Consider the following 21,062-nt stretch of genomic DNA (forward strand, 5'->3'; position numbering starts at 1 on the left):
AGCACTCAGCAGGCAGAGCCAGGTAGATCTCTATGAGTTTGAGGCCAGCCTGGGCTACCAAGTGAGATCCAGGACAGGAACCAAAACTACACAGAGAAACCCAGCCTCAAAATTGCATCCACCACCTCCCCCCCAAAAAAAAAGAAGAAAATGAAAGTTAGGCTCAGCCTCATGCCACGGTGATACTAACACAGAATGTGTGTGTGTTATCAGAAACCCTGAGTAACCACATATGTACACAAGCATGTGAGAAGAACCATTTTAGAATTTCAAGGCCACTAAGGCTATGAATCTATTCAAGTTTCAAATGTCCAAAACAAGACTGTGAAAGATTGTATTATTTTACACATAACATTGGCTTGATCAAGGGTTCTATTTCCCTAACCAGCATTCTTTTTTATTACAATGGGGTCTCAAAACTCAGCTATCACAGACACTATCATTTGAAGAAGATGGAGAAAACCAGAGGGCCACTCTTTTTTAACAAGTTGCTTTCTCTGGAAGAAAAGGCAGATTATTCTGTTGTTGATCCCTCCTCTTCACTAGGGACAAAATTAGCCGTGTAGGGCAATACTTTTTATTTTAACCTCAGAGATGATGTCAGATAGCACTGAAGTGTGTTTATTTATTTATTTCTATCCAATATACACTTGTATGCAACTAAATTCTTGTCATTATTCTAATCCAATTCTGTTCTTTTCCTGTATCGGGGACTATGGGGGTCCAGCCCCTCGATAGGCCCCTCCCAGGGTCCGGAAAGAATCTACAACCAGCTGATGATTAATCTTTAATGAGAAGAAATGAATCTAAGTACACGAAACTCCTTAGTTCATACACTTTATTATTCTGTGATAGTTCTCTCTCTACACAGCTTCTATTCTGCTGATTTCTCTATATTTATCTACTGTCCCCTCTAGGTTCTATCTTAATTCCGTCATCTAGTTCTGTCCCTTCTAGGTTCTCATCTATCTAGTTCTTTCCCCTATCAGCTCCTCTCCTGTCTCCTTCTCTCTCATCTGGTTCTTCCTCATCTTGTTCTTCCCCATCTGGCTCTTCCTCATCTTCCATCTTGTTCCTCTGGTACTCTCTTTTAGCCCTTCAATCTAGTTCTTCCCCATCTCAGTTCGTTCGTCTCAAGTTCTTACCCATCTAGTTCTTCCATTCTCTTTTCTCTTCTCCGTCCTCTCGTGCCCTGGGAGTCCCGGCATATATACACTTACAAGCAGTATTCCCTTAGCAGTGCAAAACTAGGCTTCCAGGGTCAAATGGAGGGGTGATAAGAATCACATAGGGAGGCAATAACCGTTAATTACCATTTGCAACCCAAAGGGAAGTGACCAATGGGGAAATGGATTAACTAAAGGCTAAATTCAGGTAATATCTAAGAAGAGGGCTCTTATGTGCTCAACTATAATCTTAGAAAGTGTTAAGAATCTATAAGTTGCTAGGTCAATGGGAGAAAATAAAACTTTCTTTTTTTCCTGTGGCTCCTATCTGTTCAAGCTATCTGCCGTTTTTCTGCAGGGTGGGGGAAAGTCTGCTCAGTCGCTAGGCAACCTGTGTACAGCTAGATGCCTCTGGTGATAGTTAAAGGGAGATCTGGAACTGGAGGTAAGGTTTGGGAAAGGAGGAAGTAAGGTTTAATTGGCACATCCGCCAGGCCTTCTCAAACAGGTAGGCTGGATGCTTAAGTCTATTCTTAGAAAGAATGGAGGTATCTCAGATAAGGTACTTTCCTCCTTCTGGGGATGGACCTGGCCGAATGCTGCCAATGATGATAATTACAGGGAGGCTTGAACTGAGGTTCTGGCTGAGCATAGCTGTCAGCACAGAAGGTTATCTAAACATTCCTAGAAGTGGTTAGGTAAGGTGTTAGCGGTCTATAAATTAGTAAGGCTGTAAGAAAGGAGGGTCCGAGCTGAATTGTGTAAAGCTATTACTTAACGTCCTCCTGACCTAGGCGGTGTCTCCTTATGGAATTTATCTTAAATCAGGAGAGTTGCATGTGGACAGTTATTACTGCTAGTCCTTAAAAGTGGCCAAGGGAGATAATCTGATTCCTGAGAAAGCCTTTCCTGAGGCTGTTCTCCAAATACCTGGAATGTGTATGTCCAGAGAGTGATCAGTCCACACTGTTAGTCCTTCTTAGGGAAAAGTCAATTGGGAAAGCTATGAAGGCACACATGATTTTCATAACAGAAGACAGCTGATATATAACAAGCCAAGTAACACCAAAAACTCCTTGGGATTTGTCTTCCTCTGGAGGAATTCGCTGATTCCTCCAGGTAGTGACTTTGCTATAACCAGCTGAGTTCTTATGATATTCCTGTGGCCCGCAGCATTCCTCCAAAGGGTTTTCAGCCTCTGAGACTTGATTCTGAATTCCTGTTTACGGCCTTTGTGCAGGCCAGGTGAGGTGTCTCAATTTGGTCAAGGCACATTCCATCCTCTATACTTTTGCTCAGGCTCCCATTTCTTCCTATCTTAATGCATTCTAGGACATCCCTTACAGTGGCCTGTGAAATCACAAGACTACCAGAAAGTATCATTTTTGGAAATGCCTTTAGAGATATTATGTATATGGTATGTGTAAATGTGTGTGAGTGTGTGTGTGTGTATGTGTGTGTTTGTGTTTGTGTGTGTGTGTGTGTGTGTGTGTGTGTGTACCATAGATGTATGTGCAGTGAGAGACCCATGACCCAACAGAGGCAATAGCATGCCTTAAAGTCAGAGTGAAGTGTGGAATCCAGTGTTTCTTCATTTTCAGTGGTCTTTCCTCAGCTTCATGTTTCCTGTTGAAAATCTTAATCTTAGGGTGTTTGGCCATCCCATCACCAGAGTAGGTCAGTCCTGGCTGTCTCTCGATCACTGCCAGCAGTCTTTTGTGGGGGTATCTTTGTGGATTTCTGTGGGTCTCTTTGTGCCAGAAACCCCATCCAAGGACTAAGGAATCTGGAGGCAGACATCCATGGCTAGGCCCCGGGTGGAGCGCCGGGAGTCTACTTAGCAAGAAAGAGGAGGGTTTATATGAGCGAGAATTGTTGAAACCAAGGTTGGATAAAGCACAGGGACAAATAGCCAAACGAATGGAAACATATGAACTATGAACCAAAGGCTGAGGGGCCCCCAACTGGATCAGGCCCTCTGAATAGGTGAGACAGTTGATTGGCTTGATCTGTTTGGGGGACATCTAGGTAGTGGTACCAGGTCCTGGGCTCATTGCAAGAGTTGGCTGTTTGAAACCTGGGACTTATGCAGGGACGCTTGGCTCAGTCTTGGAGGAGGTGACTGGACCTGCCTGGACTGAGTCTATCAGGTCAATCTCAGTCCTGGGGGGAGGCTTTGCCCTGGAGAAGGTGGGAATGGGGGGTGGGATGGGGGGAAGGAAAGGGAGGCAGGAAGGGGGAGAACAAGGGAATCTGTGGCTGTTATGTGGAACTGAATGGTATTGTAAAATAAAAAAATTAAAAAAAATAAAAACACAATCATACCATAAAAAAAAATCTTAATCTTCTGACAGTACTAATATAAAACTGAAAAGCCAGAACTGGGAAGTGGCTTTTCCTTGTGTCTAAGAATTCCAACTGTCCCAACACTTGGTTTTCTCTGAAATTCTAAGCCTGCTAAATCATGCACAGAACTTTTAAAAACTGGGCTGCATTTAGCTGCCTCCTCCCTTCCTCCCCACAGATTCAGCGAGATCCAACTCTGGGCCCTTCCCCCACTTGCCCCAGCTTCAGTTCCTGGAGCTTTAATAACTCTTGCCATACTTGTGGCTTGGCCATTGTTTACCCGCCAGACTCACAGAGTCCTCTCAGGGGCGGGGTTTATTTGCATAACCACTCCCAGACACATCAAATAGCCCAATAGTTGTCCCTCATGCCTCACAGAGGAGAGGAGGGGGATAGGCACAACATGAAAGAAACAGAGGATGGATTTGATCTGTTGTTGCCACACGTGAAAGTGAAATGACTCCAGCAGAACACTGGTTGCAACGGATTTCGCCTATTGTGAGAGCGGTATGCAGGCTGGGGGCTGAGGGGCGGCTACTGGGCAGGGTGTCTGTTCTGTGTTTGTTCAGGGAGTCCAGTTGTATGATCCATCCATTTTTTACAGGGTAAGTGTGGGAACACTCCTTCATGTGGTAAATCAGTTGGAACCTGTGTCACCTAGGGACGGAAATAGAGGACCATATCAGATGTCCGTGTAAGGGTACTACAAAGTCAGCATGACTTGGGGGAAGGTATTCTGTGGCTATCAGTCATTTCATCGTTTGTGCCCGGACAGCGCTCTCTGAGATGTCAGAAACTTAGGCTGTTATCCCTACAGCCTTGACTAGTCAGTTCCTGCCTGTACAGGTTCGAACTGGAGCCAGATGGCCGCTGGGAATATGCCCGGACTTGTCCAACAACCTAGTGCATCTGGGATCCAGAGATAAGGAAGAGAGAGGAGGAGGGAATGGATTGGACATTCAGAGCATCCTGCAGAAAGCTGAACTACTAGCCCACCCACGTGGTGCTCGGGCAAGTCCGGGCCTGTGTAAAGAGCAATTTGGCACTGCGTATGGGGGCTTTCAATCCAGCCTTGTCACCAGTGACTGAGTTTCATTTGATCACTTGCTGCTGGAAGCCGAGCCCAGGACAGTGATATTTTGATCCGGCCTCACCCCAAACACTGGCCAAGGACCAGACAGCTGCAAGAACTGGCGGGGTGCAGGGAGGAGAAGGGACCTGCCAGAGACTAGGCTGGGAAAACAGGCTGTGGGATCTCATTTTGACAGGTTTTGGCAGCGTTGGACAATGTCACGTAGGGCAATGGGAGGTAGTAAATTGTGGAACTCTCTGTCTAGGTAACTCTCCTGTCCCCTTCATCCTGCCATACATTTAATCCAATATAAGATGTATACTGAATACATACCCTCTATCACCAAGCTTAAAATACTAAGCTGTCTGTGTGATATAGAGGCTGTATCCCCTATGGCTTAATAGATTCATCCTGAGCGTAGGAACACAAATAAGACTGCACAAAATAAACTTTAAAAGTTTAGTCAAAATGCTCTGAAGTTGTCAAGTAAGGACCATATCAACTAGAGCCAGAGAAAAACAGAAAAGTTGTGGCTTTTTTCAATTTTACTTTTCTCTCTCTCTCTCTCTCTCTCTCTCTCTCTCTCTCTCTCTCTCTCTCTCTCTCTCTCTCTCTCTCTCTCTCTCTCTCTCATAGATTTTGAGTATTTTGTTTTGAGTAAGAGTTGTCTTGGGTAGGACCTGATAGGGTCCCAGATAGATAAGGCTGGACTAAATGAAACTCTCTCTATAGCAAGGAGGCTCTTTAATTCCTGATCCTCCTGCTTCCATCTCCTAAATGCTGTAAGTACAGGTATGTGTTCATTATGCCCAGATAACTGTTTTTCAATCCTAACACACCTTTGGGTGCTAGAGAGCAAAATTATTTGTATTCAGATCTCATTCCACCAAATAGCCACTGTGTGACCTTGGTCAAAAGGAAGATTTCTCCCTCTCTCAGGTTCATTTTACTACAGGTATAAGTTAAGACAACAGTACCAACATCATCGAGTTATTCTGAGGATGAACTGAATTAATCTACAGTACTTGTACATGCTTAGCACAGTTCAAAATAAGCACTCAATAAATGTTAACCATTATTATTTAAGATAGATTATGCAGCACAGATAGGATTTCAACAGGTGGGAAAAGGAGAGAAGGCATTTTAAGCAGCGAAAACATGAACTGCTTGATTGCAAGGAACTCAGAACATGTGAAAGGAACACTGGTTGAATTGGATGCTTTAGTACAATTAGGAAAAAGTAGAAATAAGATTGGTGGGAAACTACACAAGACCAGATACTTGCGTTTCTGTTTATTTGGCAGATCATTGTACAGCCACTGTGAGTTTCTGAATTAAAGAAAAAGTCAGATCTATACTGTAGGAAGAATAATTAGGTAAATGTGAATCAGGTGGGAAGGCGTAAGAAAACACAAAAGTGAACAAATGAAAAGTAGACAAAGCCCTAACTTTGACTCTTCGGAAATTTGAAGTTGATGACTTACATGGCATTTGAAAAGGGAAGGATGAAGTTTATCTCTTAGGGTTAGTTTATACTTTGAAAGAGTACACATTTTCATTCTACCGCTTTAGATAGTGTGATTTGGAATCTATTGTTTGGAATCCTAAAGACACTGTATGCTCAATATTTCCATTCTGCATCAGTATTCACTTGTCTGGTTTCATACAACAATGAGATATTCCTTCCATCCACCTATAGAATCATGAGTAAGCCCAGTGAGAAAATTAAAAATTCCCTAAGTTTCTGTTTTCCTGAAGAAAAAAAAAAAGGAAAATAGTTTCCACTTGTTGAAAGGATTAAAAATGATAATTTTGTAAAGGATCTAACCCAATGCTTGATGAATAGTAGGCTTTTATGAGTCATATGTTTCTTTTACACTTGATTTCACCTTTAAACACCCACCCATCTCATCTCTGACAACACTTCTAGAGGAAAAGTCTTCACTGTTCTCTGAAAGAACCCATTATCTGTTCGTGAGGAAATGCTTGGTTGTTGCAAGTTTTTCCTTTTGTTCAGATGTTCTAATGCTGCTTTCTGGGGCTACTTACTGCAACCTCTTTCTCTGTTCTGAAAGGTCAGAGATCTGAAGATCAGAGACTAAATTTCCCTCCATCTTCTGTTCCCGGGGAAATCAGCTGTTTTTTTTTTTCTTCCATTTCTCATGTGGCATGGTATTTATTAATTAAAATATGAGTCTGAGGTTTTGAATTTACAAAATGGAGTGGTAACACCTTCAGATGGCAATAACTACAAAAGAAACATTATGGGAGAATGTGACAAATTTCTTTATAATGTATTATTCTTTTCAATTCTTTAATTGTATCATTTCTTCACTAGAGAATGCTCAGAGAAAATGTAACCTGATGGAGATCATTTGGTCTCTGTGTGTCTGAGCCATAACTGCAAGCCACAGTTTTTTTTTTTTCTAATTCCCTTTTCCCCTTCATTTTCTACAGCTGCTTGTGTATAAGATGATGGCTAGATAGGTTAATTCTGGAACTAGAGAAGAAGAGAGGAAGGTAATCATCCAATTACCTTGTACCAGTTACTTTGTCTTTGAAATTTTTCAGTAAGAGAAACCAGGGAGGAAAAAGTCCCTAGACCCAGAAGAACAGCAAATGATATCTTGGCCTAGAAACCTAAGGCAGGCCATATAGCTTTCCTTTAGTTAAATGTCTTCTTGATCTCTTCCACTGAATGCTTTCTGCAGGGAGTAAGCTAAGTCATTATTCAGAGCTGAAGCTTTTGAAGGAAAAGATATTTTTTTTTCCTCTGTTTCCTTTAGAAGACTGGCTCCACCCTTATATTTTCCCATAAGGTGCTTAATGGGAAGTGTACTGGCCAGTTTTATCATTAGTATATACTAGATGGACCATTATTATTAAATACATAGGAGAGATGTGAGTATGGCTCTAGTCTGTCTTAGATTAGCACTAACTATATATTTTTTCAGTGATTCTCTAGATATGCTCTCTTACAGATAATTAGCCTTCTTTATTCTGGTCTGTTTTCTCTTCTGTGACTAACAGAATGCCTAGTGTAGAAAACAATTATCAACTGAGTATTTTAGTGACTAACCATCTGTTCTACAGTTACTCTATATGTAAGAAATAGCAACCCATTATGAAAAATAAAGTGGTTTCCATGTAATATATGATGGAATCAAACAGTAAAATGTCATTATTTCCAGGAGGTTGTTAGTCACTGTTGTGAATAAGCCAAAAAAAGTGGGCAGTACTACTTCACTTCCATGAGCTGCCTTTCCCTGACCCAGTCTATCCTTTGGAATTTTTCTTGTTGAGAAATTACACAGCCAGTATTATGTTGTGAAGAAAAGAGAAGCTGCATCCTTGGTAACATAGTCGGCAGTCCTGAAGGTGGCCTACCTCTTTATGTATGGGAAATAGACAAGACACTGCCCTGAGCAGAGACTTAGATTACGGTCTTAACAAACTATATATGTTTGAGGAACATTGTATTTTTTTTCCTGTAGCTACAGTTTTCCTACTTGGATCATAAGAGTTGAGGTTATATTGATATATCCTTGTGGAATTTCATGCCTATGTAGTCTCAATTAGTTTTATCTTAAATTTTAACCAATTGTCAAAATGAAGAAAAATAAATAATCCATAATGAAAACATACTGTCTTGTGAGTACTGAATTGCTTGTTATTCAAGGCGTTTGAATACAGATGGATGGTATTTTCCTCTGAGCAATAAAAAGATGAGGCTAATATGACCTTTTGTGTGAGATTTTCAAAATCTGAAATTATTTCTGAAAATTATTTCACAAAAGCATAATTATGAGATAATAGATTTATTTTTACCAGATGTTTTATAGTACTAACCCTTTCAACTCCTTTACTTTTTCCTCTTCTTGAACATTTTTTCATGTAAATTTTTCTTTAAAATGTTTTAGATAGCATACAATACATTGAGTTTCATTGTAACATTTTTGTAAGTGTGTATCAATCTTTCTTATTTATGTTCACCTTCAATTATCCTTCACATTTCATGGGCATGGCTTTTAAAAGGGCGCTGGAACAACTTTGGTGACAGTATCTCATTCTCTACAAATAGGCTCAATCTCTGAACTGATTTTCCTAGTCTTGTTGTGTGGTTTTTGCCACTCTTTCTATAGGATATTTCATTTCCTTGCCTTCTGAGGAAGAAACATCATATTTGATTATTGTTGGGTAAAAAGGACTGACGGATTCAGGGTGGTACAGTTGTTCTAGACTGCTTGGTAATTTGATCAGAGTAGAAACAATATGATGCAAGACCAAAAAGTTGTAAGGGAAATCAGAAATTAGAACAGACTTTCTGAGTCATACAGTTTTCAGACATCCACATAAAGAAATCATATCATGATTTCAATTTCTTTCTGGGACATTGCCAAATTTCCTTGGGAAACTAATGAATCTCCATTTCAAGTACTCTAATGGTATGTAACTAATTATTGCTCATAGCATATGCTGTCTTATAGTGGTCAATACACAAATCAGTGACTCACTTAGGCTTGGGTGACAGCAGAGAAAATCAGACTTAAATATTGGCTCAATGTTGATGTGATCTGTGGCTTGTCTCCAATGTCCTTTGGTGCTCTGCTTTGGATGGGATAGTAACAATAGTCCTAGCAGCTCTTCACATGTGAAGCACAATTTGAAGTTTCAGGAGCGTTTTCACATACATTGTCTCATTCTTTCCCTTGAACATGATCTAAGGTATTTTTTGTGCCTTTGCTTCTACTTGCGATGACTGTTTCAGCAGAAATCAAAAGGATATGTTCCTCTTAAAATCATCCTAGAATTGATTGACCTTAATTTTATTTTATTATTTTATTAATCATCTCTCTCTCTCTCTCTCTCTCTCTATATATATATATATATATATATATATATATATATATATATATATATGGTTTTGTGAGTTTTGGCCTTTTCTTCTGCTCAGTTTACAGTCTTCTAAGTTGTATAGTTGTATTTGTCTTTTTGACAAGTTTGTGTCTTTTTGTATAGTAGCTATATGTGCAGGCACACATTCTGAAATTTAACTCACATGGTTACTGTTTGCCTTTGGATAAATAGAAGTGGCCCAGTTTACTGACTATTAATTCTACCTCTACAGTGACAATTGCCTTGAAAAAGAACTATATACTTCCGCCTACCTCAGATGAGCTATAACTTCTTGCTTTGTGCACTGGAATAAAGGACAAAGTAAACAGGTAAGTCAGTCTTTAATTGTGTACAGGTGCTTTTTATTTTCCTTCAGTTGGTATCATGAATAGGTGAAATTCTTAAGCCAATAGGAAAATAGAAAAAGAAGCCAATTAAAAACTATTTCTATCACGGGCATATATTTTACCAAATTTAAGTATAAAAAGACAATTTACTTTTTAAATACGGGTTCTAAGGCTCAAGTCCAGTTCATCAGGCTTCCATGGCAAACACATTTACCTGCCTACTGAGCTATTTTGCGGGCTGGAAACTTACTTTTACACAAATCAAAATAAGAATAATACATCTTGGACTGGAGAGATGGCTCAGCGGTTAAGAGCACTGGCTGCTCTTCCAAAGGTTCCGAGTTCAGTTCCCAGCAATCATATGGTGGCTCACAACCATCTGTAATGAGATCTGATGCCCTCTTCTGGTCTGCAGGCATACATGCAGACAGAACACTGTATACATAATAAATAAATGAATCTTTAAAAAGAAGAAGGAAAAGAAGAAGAAGAAGAAGAAGAAGAAGAAGAAGAAGAAGAAGAAGAAGAAGAAGAAGACATCTTAACCCCTTTGTGCATTCCTGCACCAAAATCTGGCACCTCACTAGTTAATCATTAACATTTTAACATGCATTACTATTACCAGAGTCTAGTTTTCCCTGGGTTCCCCTTGTGTATTGGTGGCTGCTTTTCCCTTTCTAACTTTAAATACGTGTGTCACTTAACATTTTGTTCCTGGCATTCTTCTTTATTCATCTAAGTCTATCCCACTATTTACCTAGTATGATGATTCGTAACCCCTTATTGTTTTCATTTAATTAGTCTTGGGTGTAGGCATTTCCTAAAACTTCCTCAGGAACCCTTTTAAAATGATTATTTAAGGAAAAATCAAGTTCATGTTCAGAAAAGGTTTTTTCTGTTCACTGGAAATATCACAAAAAGAAAAAATATCAGTGAAGGTTATACACTCACAATTTTAGTAAAACACTGTCTTGCAAAGCATGATGCACTTAGGGACTCTAAGTTACCTTTGAGTGTTGGCTTTCTTTCTTTTTTTAAATATATTTTTTAAATTTTTAAGTAAATTTATTTATCTATGTATCTTATATCCAAGCTACAGTCTCCCTCCCACCCTCCCATCCCAGTCCCTCCCCTACTTATCCCCCCCTACTCCCCTCTGATTAATCCCTTCTCCTCCATCTCTGTCCAGGAAAGGGCAGGTCTCTCATGGATATCAACAGAACGTGCACATCAAGCTGCAGTGAGACTAAGCACTTCCCCTTTGAGGAATAGGGTCCTAAAAGCCAGTAAAAGAGTCAGAGACAGCCCCTGTTCCCACTGTTAGGAGTCCCACAAGAGGACCAAGCTGCACAACTGTAACATACATGCCAAGATTGGCTTTCTTTCTTACTGTATAAATGAACTGAAGGTAATATTTTCTCTCGGAGATTCATTTATTTTGTTTTGATATAATCTGCCTTAGCAAATTATCGTTAAAGTCAATGGAACTAACTGACATCACAAATTATAAGGTTGTTACTATTATTCTATAGAATTTCTTTTTATCACTTGCTCAAATAATAAATACTTACTTAGAGCCTGCTGTGTGACAAGCACTGTTTTAAATATATTGGATTGGGTAGTAAATATAATAGGTACAATGATGTCATAGTTATTCCTCTTTTGTTTGAGAAAAAAATAGGACATATGTTAAGAAAACCATCATGTAAGAAGATCATATGTACTATGGGGAATAATGAAACAAGAAGGGGGTAGGGGGATTAGGGGAATTCCAATTTTAAAATAGTGGCCAGAGAAGTCCTATTAAGAAGGTGATATAATAATAAAGAGTTGAAGAAGTTGAGAGAACTAATCAAATGTAGATATTCAGAAGAAGATTCCTGGCTTAGAATGTATGAAGAATTTCCGATGAAAATATTCCTGCTTAATGTGAAGAATAGCAATGAGACCACTGTGGCTGCAGTGAATGTAAGGGGAAGAATAGTAGAACACATAGCTGGAGATAACAGAGGAAGTTTAGGTAGCCAGATTATGTAAGACATCACTGGCCATTAAAAGGACTTCAGATTTCTTGTGAGTAAAAGGAAAGGTCATTGAAAGGGTCGAAGATAATGTAGCCTAATACGTTTTAAAGGATCCGTTCTCCTACATTCTGTTCCTTTATCTCTCATTCTCTTACAAACAAGAAAATATGGAAGAATTGCCTCTCACTGTGAAAGAACAGGAATTTTCTTTTACTGATTATGCTTTATATTCAAGAAATACAGAAAGTCAAAGCTAAAAGAAACCTTACACTCACACTGTTACTTAGAGTAGCTGTACCTGAGTATCAGTGGGTAAACTGTATAAGTTCTGGAAGCTCAGTTCATGCTTTGACTAATTATATCAGAAACTCAAGAGTGGTACCCAGGTATCAATATATTTTGGAGTCTCTCGAATATGACTAAGAATGAGGACCACTGGTCTGAAGTGTTTAACTTAATCAACCTCATGATGACTGTGTAGCTTGAGCCAGCACTGAGTATCACTGTGTTACTTTTGGCAGAGCTCTTCCTGGGACCATTTACTCTAAGTAAAATAAAAAATGAAAATGCACAAGCAGTGAGCTAGGATGAGGATAAGATGCTTGACAATATGGAAATAGGAAACTGACAAGAGAAAGCTGAGCTGGAAATGGATCTGGGCCAGAGCAGAAAAGAGAAAACTGAGAGACAGTGTCTAATCATTTACAACAACATCTGAACTGCAGGCCAAACATCTGGAATTGATCAGAACACTACCCAGATTAGAAATTTGATTTTCAAGGAAAGAATTATTCTCGAGGCCAAACTGAGCAACTGCTTTGATTTTTGACAGCCCCATGCACATGCGTGGTGATTGGGCTTGCATGAGAGGAATGGGCAGGGAATGGGCCAGCTGCTATCTTCATCACCCTTTTTAAATCTCAGGACTTCTGGACTGCCCGGGCAAAGCAAATAGCCTAAAGTCCTGAGTTCTTAATTTAGACTTGTCATCCTCCAAGTTCTACCCATCCTAGATAGAGACCATGCTTCATGCCACAGGCATTTCTGCAAGTTGAGAAGACCAACAGCCACAAATGGTGGTCAGAGGCAGCTGCACACCCAGCAGTGTGAGTACCTTACACCCAACAGAAACTTAGCCAACATCATTTATTCAGGGCACAGTGAGCTAATGTTAGACTATTCTTAATACCAACCTCATTGCTTTTCTTTTCCCCATCTGCCTTCATTAATTCTCTTCTAGGTTATTTTCTGAGGAATCAGGACAATGGGAACAGGCTCACAGATTATGCAGATAACAGACAGGACAAGTAAAGAAGCACTAGTCACTTTTTTAATCACTCCACTCTTACTGGATAAATATATGTGTGTACACATTTAATAAAGTATAAATGTAATAATATAATATTAGTACATATATGTGTACATACACATCAGTTACGAAATTTAGGTGAAAAGTTGATTGAAATAACTCATTTGGTCCAAGAGGATATTTCAAGTATTTAATTAAAAAATGAAAGTCATCTTTCTTCAAAAAACTGAAGCATAATTCATATAACATAAAAAATTTACCATTTCAAGTATACAACTTCCTGCTTTTTAATATATTACAAGATTCTACTATGTAATTCCAGGTCATTTTCATTCCCCGTTGCATAGGCACTGTCTCCTCCTCCACACATATGTCTCTGTGGATTGTCTATTTTGGACAGCATGTAAAAGAAGTCACATTATTGCCCTTTCATGTCTAGTTACTTCCCTTAAACATAATATTTTAAAGACTGATTACACAGTATAGCATACATTATATGTTTTATTCCCCTTTCTAGATGAATAAGGTTTTGATGTACAGACATACCACGTTCTGTTTATCTAATTGGTTTATAAGTTGGTGGACATTTTTTTTTTTACTTTCTGTTCTTATGAATATGCTGCTAGGAACATTTATTACCAGGTTATGTGGGAACACATGTTTTCATCTCTTGGCATATATATTTAATTTGCATTCCTACTGAGCACACATTCATGTGCTTATTGGTCACTTGTATGTCTGCTTAAAATCTGAGCTAATTTTACATTGTGTTTTTTAAAATTTTGAATTATAAGAATTTTAATTATATTATAGGTACAAATATTTTATTAGTCATATGGTCTGCAAATTTTAGTTGGTGGTGCATGCTTTTAATCCCAGCACTTGGGAGGCAGAGGCAAACAGATCTCTGTGAGTTTGAGGCCAGCCTGGTCTACAGAGTGAGTTCCAGTACATCCAGGGCTTTTAAATGGAGAAAACCTGTCTCAAAAAAAAGTGAGCTAATTTTTTATTTATTAAATTTTCTTTTCATTTGTTCTTTGTTTCTTTCATATCATGCATCTCGATTCCATTCATTTCCCATTCCTTTATATCTGCCCTCTGCCCTTGTAACCTTTCCTGCAAAATAAAATCTAAGAGAAAAAAGAAAAAAAAAGGAAAATCTCATTATGGAAGCTGCAGTGTGACACAGTGAGTCACACAGTAAACCCTTTTATCCATATATCTTTATGTGCATGTGTCCATTGCCAAGAGTCATTGGTCTGGTTCAAGGCCTCTGATTTCTGCTACACCGTCACTATAGAAGCTGAGCCCTCACTGGGACTCCTCTTGGATATCCTGTTGTTGTCCTGCATCGTGGAGATCCTGCAGCTTTGAGTCTGCAGGGCTAGTCACTTCACATGCTCCATAGATCATAGATGGGGTGGATGTTAGGGTGGCCCCAACTCATAACCCTGATTCTGGGCCTGGGTAGTTGCAGGATAGGTCAGCTCTACAGCTCTCCCCCATCTTCACCACCCAGGTGAGCTCTCCAGTATTTCCCTGGCTAGTTCACCCCTAGCAACGATGAGCAGCAGCTGGTGAGGGGCAGGGACATCTCTCCTACCCTTACGACTTCAGGGCCAGATCTTCCATCTGCCTCAGGTGGTGAGAGGTCAGGGGAGGCATGTCTGCCCTGCCCACACCACCATGTGGTAGATGAGGGGCAGGGCCAGATCTCCCATGCTTATGTTCTAGGGCAGTTCACTTGCCTCCCTGTCAATGCTAGGGCAGTTCACTTGCCTCCCTGTCAGTGCTAGGGCAGTTCACTTGCCTCTCTGTCAGGGCTAGGGCAGTTCACTTGCCTCCCTGTCAGTGCTAGGGCAGTTCACTTGCCTCCCTGTCAGTGCTAGGGCAGTTCACTTGCCTCCCTGTCAATGCAGTCAGCTCTACTGTGCTGCTCAGGTTGGGTGCAGGGTCCTCGTTCCTGAGTGCTGCAGCTGGTAAGGGGAACGGTCAGCTCTCTCGCCCACCACAGGTGGCAGGCACATGGGGAGGGGGCATCTTTCCCTCACCCTCACTACTTCATGGCAGATGAGGGGGGTTGTGGCAAGCTATCCCAGTCTCACATCCTCAGGGCCAGCTCACCCTTGCCTCTGCCAACAGTGTCAGCTCTACTGCACTGCTCAGGTGAGGAGCAGGATCTGCTTTCCTAAGTGCTGCAGCTGGTAATGGGGAGGGTCAGCTCCCTCATCTGTCGCAGGTGGTGAGGGGCGAGAGGTAAGAGCGGACATCTCTCCCCTGCCCACACTGCAGCATGACAGATGAGTAGTGGAGGTAGCTCTCCCAAGCTCACAACTTCCGAGGTGGCTCAGCCACACCTCTGCCTACATGGTTGACTGTACTGTGCTGCCCAGGTGAGGTGCAGGGCTTGTAATCCTGAGTGCTCCAGTTAGAGGGAGGCAGTAACAGTTCTCCCACCTCAGGCATGAAGAGACGGTGGGTATGGAATCTCTCCCCCAACCCATGATGCCATATGGCAGATGAGGGGGTGGGGCTAGATCCCCCATGCTTATGTTCTTGGGGTGACCTTACCTGTGCCCCCATCAACAGGGTCAGCTCCTTTGTAATTCCCGTATGAGGTACAGGGCCTGCTTTCCTCAATATTGCAGCTGATAAAGGGGAGCGTTAGCTCCCTTACCATCTGGAGGAGGAAGGGTCAAGGGGGGCGGGTATCTTTCCCTCACCCCCACCACCACACCACAGACTAGGAAGATGGTACCAGCTATGCCCCTCTCATGCCATCAGAGCTGGCCCACCCATGCCACTGTCTACAGGGTTAACTCTCCTGTGCTGCCCAGGTGAGGTGCAGAGCTCCTTCTCCCAAGTACTACAGCTGGGGAGGGTTTGGGTCAGATTCCCTCACCTGCTGCAAGTGTCAAGGGGAGGAGGACATCTTTTCCTCACCCTTGCCACCACATAGCAGATGAGAGGGCTTCGACCTGCTCTCCTATTCTCATGCCCTCAGGGCCCGCTCACTCATGCCACCTGCCAACAGGGTCATCTCTATTGTGCTGCTCAGGTGAGGTGTAGGACTCTCGCTCCTGAGTGCTTCAGCCGGTGAGGGGCGGGACCAGTTCTCCCTAGGGTTGCAGCCAGTGAGGGGTGGGGTCAACACTGTACAACACTGTCCCCTCAGACTTCAGTGGTATCAGGAGCCTTGACATCTGCATAGACTGTGGTTGCATCAGGGCCATGAACCCAGACATGGGCCCCATAATCTAAGCTTATTTTAAGTTAATTTTTTTTAAAATTTTGAGTTATAAGAATTCTAACTATATTCTAAGCACAAATATTTATTAGTTATCTGACTTGTAACTTTTTGTGTCTTATGTGTTATCTTTCATCTTTATTTTAAAAAATATTTTAATTTTGACTAACATATTAATTATGAATTATTACATATTGATGAGGTTCAGAGTGCTATTTTCATACATTCATCCAATGAAAACCAATCACCATTTAACCTTGATTTGTTTTCCCTTCCCCTTTTTTTCCCTGATCTTTCTTTTAAAGTTAAACTTAAAAAAATAACAAAAGTCAACTAGTGGTTTATTGAGCATGTTGAAAACCAATACATAGGAGTGAAAACAGGCAAGTGGAGTGGTGAAGAGTGAAATTGTGCCAGGTGATGGGTTTCCATGCTGGGTACGGCTTCATGACCAACCTTGAAGAGGCAGGTATTCTTACTGGCTGCTTTGGAGATCTCCCAACAAAGCTATGATGTGGGGGAGAAATAATGCTACTCAACAATTTATAGGAGAGAAGAAAGGCAGAATTTCTCTTCTTGGTTCTCTCCTATCTCCCTTCACCCATTAGTCAAAATTTACCCATGAGTATTACCTGTTCCACAAGTCTGGGATTCTATGACTATATAGAATTTCAGATCTCATCTTCTATGGCAAAGAATTCCATTCAAGACTAGTGGGACTGTACAGAAAGTCTGAATATGTAGATAGCCATGCCAGAGAGAATCTAATGTGGTATATATGCCATATATATTGCAGTCTAATACTCTTATTGTTATGTTCCAGAAAATGATGAAATAAAACATGGTGTTTAGGCCGGGCGGTGGTGGCACACGCCTTTAATCCCAACACTCGGGAGGCAGAAGCAGGTGGATCTCTGTGAGTTCGAGGCCAGCCTGGGCTACCAAGTGAGTTCCAGGAAAGGCGCAAAGCTACACAAGAGAAACCCTGTCTCGAAAAACCAAAAAAAACATGGTGTTTAAAGACCTCTCCCAAGGTCAGTTTTCAGTAAATGATAGTTTTAGTATTTAAGCATAAACCTGGTGCTGAAGACTGTGGATGATCCAGGTAGAGATCCCAGGCTTTATGAAACAGGCAAACAAGAGTCAGTCAAGGATTTTGAGGTCAGAGTGGCAAAAGATAAGAGCTTCTAAAGCCCTTTATCTCTGTTCCATCTTCTCATCTGGCTGAAGGGTAGAGTAAGTGGCTCTGAGGGACAAGAACATCAGAGATTATTTTTGAAGGCTTTGAGGTATCCCTTATGAGATCAACAGCTTCATTTGAGCTTTCATACCATAGCCTAATACTCTTTACTCTATTTAAACCTTTACATACCAAAGAGATGACTTAGTCTGAGGTAGTGAGGTCAGGGATTAGAGAGCCAAAGGAAGGAGAAAATTACCTAAAGCTCCTAACTAGGAGTAAGTAAGAAGACTATTGGTCTTTCTTCATTTGGCCTAAGGTTCTAGGCAAATTAGCATCCACTGATGATTCCTGTGAAGCTACCTAGATGGTTAGATCTCATGGACTGTCAGCTGCAGTCATCATATCCATAATTTCAATATCTAGTATATATTCACATTATAACATCCAAGCACATCAGCTATCATACTGGCATAAATAAAGATTTGAAACTGAGGATTCTCTCTTCAGTGACTTTTGATGCTCTCTGTGTTTTGTGGAGCACATGTGGGCTACTCAAATAAGAGAGAACATTCCTGCCAGTCTGACTTATTCACAAGTGAGTCCTGAGATGCTAAAGTTGGCAACTACTGGTACTTAGCCACAGTAATTCAAAAGTCATAGGGGTTTCTGATAAATAGCATCTCATGAGTAGTAGAGAACATAGTGTGGGCCTCAGTAGAAGGCATGCCTGGTACTAGTAGCATTTCATGTGTTAAAGAGGCTGTGGTGGAAGGTACTGTCAGGGACCTAGCATCATGAACTATTTGGATATTGGTGGTGGACATGATTAAGATACCACTGGAAGCTGAGATTGGAAGGCTCAGGCGCATTACAGTACATCACACTTTCCCTGAAGTTCATGGCCATTTCTAGAATGCCAGGCCTTCCTAACGGCATTGTGTGGGACCCCCTTGCAAATCATGCTCCCTGGCTAGAAGAGCAGTGCTCCCTGAAGGGACAGGAGTCTGATGGGAGCAGTAGCCCACACTATTATCAGACAGTGACATACTGACAAATGATTCCTCTTTACTCATATTATGCCTGAGTGACTCAGCAGACAAAAAAACAACCCACCAAAAAAAAAGGGGCCTTCAATTTTTTCAGTTTCTGCAAACAATGATGAATGCTTGATGACTCATAGTTGTAAGAGATGGGCATTCTTTTTCCAGACAACAAACATCCAGAATTGACAGCAACTTCTCATTCTCTAGAGGTGTTTGGTGGACAGACCACCAGGATCTCAATCCTTGAGCTTTCCTGCTCCATGTTGTCCAGAGTCCACCTCCACTTTGGGATTCCAGGGGTTCAGAATCACTTCAATTAAGAGGGAGGCTCTTTCCTAGTCTCTTAATCACGTCTTGAGATAAAACATTTTGAATGTTTAAGTACTCAGTTTAAGTGTAAAACTTGTCTTCCCACTTTGCCCTTTGGTAGCTAATAGTGTTTTGCCAAAGCTTAAAAACATCATACTCTAAGGTCACAAAAATTTATATCCATATTGTTTGATCACAACAATTTTAAATTATACATTTAAATGTTTCTTATGAGAAAACTCATATAAACAAGAAGCAAAAACGTGATGTCCTATATTTGAATTCATATGACATTAAATGAGAGTGAAAATATGTAATGACAGAAACTAGAATGGCAATTACCTGCAGGAAGGTGTCATATTTACTGGAAAAGGAGAGTAAGGGAACCTGAGTAGGCAATGTAAAGGCTCCACATCTTTACCTGGATAATATTTCCTGTCACAAATGATGAAATGTGTCCACTGCATCTGGGCTTTGTTCAATGTTTGTCAGTTTGTCTATATTTTTCTTCCTTTGTTGTTGGGCAAGGTAGAGGCAGAATTTTTGAGTGTGCAATGTACTGGTACAGTTGAATGGATTGTGAACTTTGGCAGAAGTAGAAAGAACCCCACCCAGCCTGTGTCAGGCTCCCAGAGAGGAGACAAGAGATGCCTGACACTTCCCTTTATCTCCCCTCTTTCCACTAATGTAATGATATATAAAAAAAAAAACACAGTCCTATGTCAGAGATTAGGCATAGCACTAGCATGTGACAATGAGAGGGATTATTCTGTGGGAAAGGATCTGCTATTCACTAAAGTCCCTAATATCCTCCCCAATTAACTTGTATATTTTTCTTTGTGCTTCCATTTCAGAAGTAATTATCTGAGAAAAGTTCTAAGCCTTGTACACTGAATTCTTCTTTTATAGGAATATCCTGATGAAAACTATTCAACAAAACTAATACAAGGTTCAGGTTAGCCAAGATGACTTAGATACTACACACATTGAAGTAAACTTGTTCTTAAGCCTCACATCATTGGTGGGAGCAGTTACTGGGGAGAGATGTGTTCTTGAGACACCTGTTTCTTTGGCATGACTTCCATGCTCCTGATGAAGTGGGCCACTGAAGATTTTATCTGCTTTACCCTTTCCTACAAATGTCTGGGGTGACAAATGTAACTTCACTTGAATTCTTCACAATTCTAAAAAGTCTCTGGTAAACTAGGGGTAAATGAGAAGAGAATCTACTAATTACCATGTACTAATACTTGCACAAAGCTCTATATTAGGTCCTTTAACATATGTAGGAATATCTATTTCTTTATAAATTACTGTGGAAGGTTTGTATTATTAAAACACAAAATTTAAGGGTAAAATGAATAATGCTGTGAAAAAGAAAACCATTTTAAGGGCTAGTAAATAGCAGAGTGGTGACTCATACCCAAGTTTCCTTTTCGTGGGTTTACAATGCGTTGTCTGGAAAGGCACTATTGGAGAGAGAAACAAAGTTTCCTAGATACATACATAATTAATCATAGGCTGGGAAAGCAAATATGTTCACAAAGGAACAAGCAGCAAGCACTGTTAGATTACCATTTCTGTACTAACATGGTGTCGGGCATTAGGAGTTCTTTACTAGAAAATTCATAGGTCTGACTGTGCGTTGCTGACTTGGTCAAAAGTACATCTTTTGTAACACTTTGTAGGAGGACAGAGTCAGTGATAGGATATTTAGGAATAGTTAGTTGTATTTGCAATGCCTAATTATTCTTTCTTATGCTTACCACAAATAAACATCTGCTGTAGGACACTACTATTCACAGGAAATAGCTTCATATAAGGCCTCAAATGTGATGATATTTATTACTTATTAGGCAGTTTTATCTACATAACCAGGGTTCTTCAGAACAGTCTAGCACACACATGGTTTTGTGTTTTCAGTAAAAACAGGTTTTAAACTCCAGTTGAAAGACAGTTTAATTTATATTTTGGATAACTGTTTTGATAAAAAAATAGGGGGGGGGGACAAAGAAACTCTGTATTTATTTATTATGTCCTGGTATGTGTATTTGTCAGGAAGCCTACCTAGACAGCAACCTCAAATAAGGTTTAAACGGGGATATTAAGCTTCCAGTAAT

General features: G+C 40.5%; 1 protein-coding gene across 4 annotated transcripts in view; it reads left to right on the top strand.

Annotated features, from left to right (window-relative positions):
- The first annotated feature begins 3,882 nt into the window (after positions 1-3,882).
- The window catches only part of Eda2r (ectodysplasin A2 receptor), a 47,993-nt gene continuing 30,813 nt past the window's right edge, over positions 3,883-21,062 (top strand). For 3 of the 4 annotated variants that reach the window (XM_042269075.2, XM_006981176.4, XM_006981177.4), the window contains exons 1-2: positions 3,883-4,019; positions 9,713-9,809. The gene's annotated coding sequence lies outside the window, so the exon portion shown is untranslated. The remainder of the gene's footprint in view (positions 4,020-9,712; positions 9,810-21,062) is intronic. The other variant, XM_076562877.1, reaches the window with a different exon arrangement.

Source organism: Peromyscus maniculatus, chromosome X (genome assembly GCF_049852395.1).
Source record: "Peromyscus maniculatus bairdii isolate BWxNUB_F1_BW_parent chromosome X, HU_Pman_BW_mat_3.1, whole genome shotgun sequence".
NCBI classification, from domain to species: Eukaryota; Metazoa; Chordata; class Mammalia; order Rodentia; family Cricetidae; genus Peromyscus; species Peromyscus maniculatus.